General features: G+C 40.4%; 1 pseudogene; it reads left to right on the top strand.

The window, feature by feature from the left end:
* Positions 1–1,497: 1,497 nt before the first annotated feature.
* LOC143607815 (proline dehydrogenase 1, mitochondrial pseudogene) lies at positions 1,498–4,912 on the top strand (annotated as a pseudogene).
* The last annotated feature ends 949 nt before the right edge of the window (positions 4,913–5,861 follow it).

Here is a 5,861-nt window from a genome sequence, read left to right as displayed (position 1 = left end):
ATGAGTTAACTTGCGTCAAACGCGTAACCGATGTTGGGACACGGGACACGTTAACAGGCTTCAAAGCGCTATCAGCACTAGATGCATTATATTTTGTAGTACTTTCTTATACATAGGTTAAATTCAAAACCGATTACAATAATGTGGCAAGAAAACGAGCAACAAGCTGCGCCGCAACTCCCTTTTAAATAACAAAGCCATCCTACTATAAACGAAGCTTTGGGACCTAGGAGCCGAAGAGGTGCCATGTACGACACGCTGAACTCTACTAAAAAAATTCACAGCCTCTGGGGCCTAGAAAACTAAATGTATCAAAAGCAAATGGGAGATACACATGTTGATTCTCTAAATAAGTTTTCTCGTGTTTAACAACTTTGCCCGATTCAGCCTTCAACGCAACCTGACCCATAGCAAACCCACGGCCCCTGAGCCCAACCAGAGGAGACACTCCTATAAGATCTACACATGCGTGTTTTCCCCTGCCCACCCGAACACAAGAATATCAGCTGGCCATAAAGTAGACCGCCCTTTAGCTGGCCGTAAAGTAGACCCCTCTGCATCAACTTGTGCCGGACGTGTAAGCGGCGCTGAACATGTAAACAAGCTTCGAGCTCATTAATCGTTACTTGATACATAAACGACACCAAAACACGTTAATATGCGTCAAACGCGTTAACCTCCTTGGCTCCTCCTGAAACGAAATGAAAATCTGACGCAATTATGCGTTTGGCGCAAAATCGGTGTCTGGCACGAAGCCGGATCTAGATCGGAGATTCCATTTAATTTGAGTGAAATATTTCACATGGTGGAAGAATTTGTGAAATCCTTTTAAATAGGGGAACTTGATGAATTAAATTCAATTTCTCATTCCAATTCATTTGTTAACCAAACACATTAAAATTGAATCGAAATCTAATTCCATCGAATTCTGAGAACCGAACACAACAAGAGGAGGCATTTAAATTCCGATTCCATCATATTTCTTTGAATTCCGTGAAATGAATAAACCTTTATATAGTTCAACCTAACAACAAATTTAAACATTTAGGGGTTATAACACATTTATACTCAAATACTCTCAAGCAGGCGAAACTTTATGATAGCTTGGGTGGCCCCCATCTTAGTTTTTTTGTTCAATGGTATAAATTTACCCATTTTTGTTCAAACATTTTACACGTATTTTGTCAAAAAAAAAAAAAAAAAATTGAGCCCGGCCACCCCCCTATATATGAAATATTTTATATGTATTGGGCCCACCTCATACATCTTTGTTCAAGCTTCGTCACATCCGTCAAACAAACAATTTTCCATCCTCCCATTGATCTCAATGTTATGTGAATGAATATTACAAAAATGTGAAAGTGTCAGTAATAGAAACAGAAATGGCTAATAGCAAGTTTGATGAATTACTTACTAGATCTTGTGTTCTAGATTTTAATTGAGCATATAATTTATCAACAATATGGCAGTTATTTTGATTATAATTATTCATCTCCTTTGTTATAAAAGATCTCATTTTCTATTCCAAAACTAGAAACTATTAGTTTATCCTTGACCCCAGGGCAATGACCGGTAACCACAACAAAATGAATAAACTTCTTTATTTTCAATGGCTAAGCATAATTACTTCCTACAACAACGCAGTAAAACAATTTATCCCTATAAATATCCCTCACCTCACTCAACAAAAATTTCCTCATAAAATAATATCCTCTTGGATAAACAAAAAAAATAATAATAAAACCCTATATAATTTGTTTCCACGGGCTGATTAGCTAAAAGCGATCTTGCCTTGGTATCAACCAGAGGACCGACACAAGGCAAGATCACTTTCAGTTATTAACCGACCACACCCCAACCACCGTCATTATGACGATGGTCAACAAGGACGTTTCTTACAAACTACTTAGATCATTCGTCCACCGAGTCAACTCGGCCTCACCCGCCACCTTGCGGTGTAGCCAGGCACAAAGAACCACATTTAACGTGGCCACCACCAATAACTTCCCTCAAGGGCCACAACCCGTGGCCATCACCACCACCAATAACAATAACAATAACAATAATAAGAACAATGACAATGACAATATATTTAATTTTGAGGACACCAAGACTTTGTTCGGGTCGGTTTCAACCGGGAAACATATGCATTCGGCCGCCACATTAAATGTGGCTGCAATGGAGCCAATGGTGGATTTAAGCCTTTGGGTCATGAACTCGCGGTTGATGGACGTGGGGTTGTTTCGAGCCGTGGTGTTGACGACTATTAAATATACTGCGTATAGTCATTTTGTGGCGGGTGCAGATACAGTTAAAACGGGCCAGACCGTTAGGAGGTTGTGGGATTCCGGGTTAAGAGGGATTGTGGATTATGGGCTGGAGCATGCAAATGACAATGAATCTTGTGATAAAGCTACTCAGCAGTTGATTAAAACTGCTGAAACACCTCAATCTCTTCCACCTTCTTCTGTAAGTTTATTAATTTGGGCTTTTGAAATAGTGAATCCCATTTCTTTTGTTATATTAATTAATAAATTGATATGTAAAACCATACAAGTTTCATGCTTGTTAGAGGTGGCAGTTTTAACCTGTTGTTAATACATGACAAGATTTTCGTTGCGCTTAATTATCGACGGGCCAGATCAAAAGCTTTCGTAAAGATGACGGGTCAAATAAAATATAACGGGTTAAATGGGTAGAAGGGTGTTCAATCTTTTTAGAATTTGACAAAAAACTGCAACCTCGCCTGCCCCTTTCCAGCTCGACCCATGTCAAAATTGGCTTGGGATCATCAAGTTATAATTTAGAATTGCTCGATGCAACCTTTTAAAGCATTTTATTCTTATGATTTAGATTATACTTATGATAACTAAACTAATTAATAAGAGGACTTTTAAAAGTTGACAAAAAGTGCAACCTGGCCCGACCCGTTTTAAATGGGTTGGGATCATGAGCAACATGTTAGAAACATAGAATTGCTCAATGCAACCTTCTAAATCCTCTTATTCTAACGATTAAATTATTCTTATAACATTTAGTTATTACATGCAGCTAAAAAATATTAGTTATTAATGAAACCTTTGAAATCTATGACCAAAAGTGCAACCTGTTCCGGCCCATTCCAGCTCGGCCCGTATTAAAACGGGCTTAGGATCATTAAGCTATGGTTAAAACTGCCGAACACCTGGCCGGTCGAAATGGGCTTAGTTACATGTCAAAATAAAAAATCTTTACGTAATAAATATAGTTTTTTGTTTGGTTTTTCTGTTATTAACAAGAGCCCGGGCCAGTCTGATATGATGTAAATTATATATGGAAAAAAACAGGTAAGTTTTGTGGCTGTGAAGGTTACAGCAGTGTGCCCGGTGTATCTGCTAAGGCGAGTAAGTGATCTTCTTCGATGGGAGTACAAGAATTCATCTTTCAAGCTGCCATGGAAGCAACAAACACTCCCAATATTTGCTGAAACAAGCCCATTCTATCATACATTACAACAACCGGCACCTTTGAGTGCGCAGGAAGAACAAGATCTTGAATTAGCTTACAAAAGATTACAAAGCATTTGTGACAAAAGCTTTGAAGGCAATGTCCCTGTGGTTATTGATGCAGAAGACACATCCATCCTGCCCGCAATTGATTCTATGACGTACTGGGCTTCTTTTAAGTACAACAAGTCCAAAACACCGATGGTTTATGGCACGGTTCAAGCCTACTTGAAGGATGCTGGTGATAGGATGGTTTTGAGCAAGAAGGCAGCGGACAAAGCCGGTCTGCCTCTCGGTTATAAGTTGGTTCGGGGGGCGTATATGTCTAGTGAAAGTAGTTTGGCGCATTCGCTTGGTGTTGAGTCCCCTATTCAAAATACCACCAATGATACACACAACTGTTACAATGGGTGTGCTACATTCATGCTGGATGAGATTTCTAATCGCCCCGGTGGGCTCATTCTTGCCACCCACAATCTTGATTCAGGTAAAAGTTTTGATCTTTGAATGCCCTTTTGGTTAGGGCTGTCATAAAATGTCGGACACGACATGATAAGACACGATGACCAGTTGTACTAAACACGAACACAACACGATAACTAATTGTGTCATTTTTTCCAAACACGAACACGAACCTGTTTAGTAACAGGTTAACCTGTTAAGGGACCTGTTTAAAGACACAATAAATAATACATATGCAACGAAACCAAAATTTTCAAAATGAGCATAAAAGCCTTAATTAATAGATAATCCATAACATACTAGAAACAAAAGACGAGAAATACATAACATATTTGAAACAAAAAACCATAGATGAAAATCATAACATCCATAAAAAGTATAATATCGGGTTCTGACGGGCATTAGTGAAATATCGTTTGTAAGTATGACTTTACTTTTAAGACTTTAGGATTGTATATGTATTTATTTTTTTAAAAAAAAATCTACATAGGTTACTAACAGGTTAACATGTCTTTGACCTGTTAGGACACGAATTTAAACATGTCTTAAACAGGTTGACCTGTATAAGACACGAAACCTGTTAAGCTCAAACTTGAACCTGTTAAAAACCATGTCGTGTCGTGTTAACAGGTTCGTGTCATAAATTGACAGCCCTACTTTCGGTATACAGATCCAGGCAGGGCCTGATTTGACAAGATGCACACCTATAGTGAATGATCACAAAAAAGATTCATGATTTTGAATGCCATTTTGGTATATAAATCCGTGCCGGGCCTGTTTTGGCCCAATGCGCACCTATAGTGAAAAATGACAAAAAAAGATTCAAGATTTTTAATACCCTTTTGGTATCACCATACGGGTTGTTTTTCTTGATCATTTCACATGTGAAAAATTAGATTTTGAACCGATATAAAACGTTTGACAGCAAAATTGGTGGCACAAAAGGCCTGTGAATATGTGAAGAGGTAGGTCCCAGCAGAGCCCAGTTGGACCCGCAAGACTCATCTTGAAGAGGGACGTTTGCGCAAGGACCAACAGGTTCCGCAGGACCCACCATTCTCAGAGATGAAGACCTTACGCGCAATACGCCAGCTGTTCCCGCAGGGAAAGCCTCCCAATGGTGAAGTACCCCGCCTGTGCCCGCAGCTGCGGATACAAGCCATCAGGGAAGGCTACCCGCACTAATAGCAAGGCTACACGCACAAGGCACTAACTCAATAATTCAGTGTCACCTGAAAGAATGAGCAAGGCGGGAATACTCCCGCCCAAATGAGCCAGTCCGTATGCTTCTGGAAGATCTTTTGTACTATACCTGCCAAGGTATGGACAAAATAGACAAGATCTGACCAAAGCAGCCCATGAACCAATCACAGGGTGACAACTCACCGACAACAGTACGAGGAGCATGCTCTAGTACTGTTTGTCACTATTAGCCGCTGCCTACTCACCAACCCTTGTCGTGGCACGCACATAGCCTGCAGTTGGTGGAAAAGGAATAGTACACAGCCGGCCTGGTCACTATCAGCCGCTGCCTACCCACCAACCAGCATGGCACGTGCGTAGCCCATAGTTGGTAGAACAGGAATATTATACAGCTGGCTGTACCTGCTTGGAAACCTACATTCGGCTATAAATACTCCAACACCTTGGAACGGTAGGAGGATCTGGTATTTTACCTTCACTAGCTATTTCTCTCAATATACACTTATATTCAGAGCAATCTAGTCTGATTCTCACGCCGGAGGGTGGTCACAAGGAGGAACCCCCCCTTCTCAGTGACGAGCTCACGGTGTCTGTTTTGCAGGTCATCAGAAGAACATCCTTCTTTGCCGGACCTAACCCTCGTGGGAAACATTACTTAACCCCCAGATTATCCATAATCTACTCGGGGTCGCCTAGTGTTTCTTCATTGGC

This window comes from Bidens hawaiensis, unplaced genomic scaffold (assembly GCF_021521415.1).
Source record: "Bidens hawaiensis isolate Kalapana, Puna unplaced genomic scaffold, B.hawaiensis_p1.1 tig00087098_1, whole genome shotgun sequence".
Classification (NCBI taxonomy): domain Eukaryota; kingdom Viridiplantae; phylum Streptophyta; class Magnoliopsida; order Asterales; family Asteraceae; genus Bidens; species Bidens hawaiensis.
This window is presented reverse-complemented; position numbering and strand designations above follow the sequence as displayed.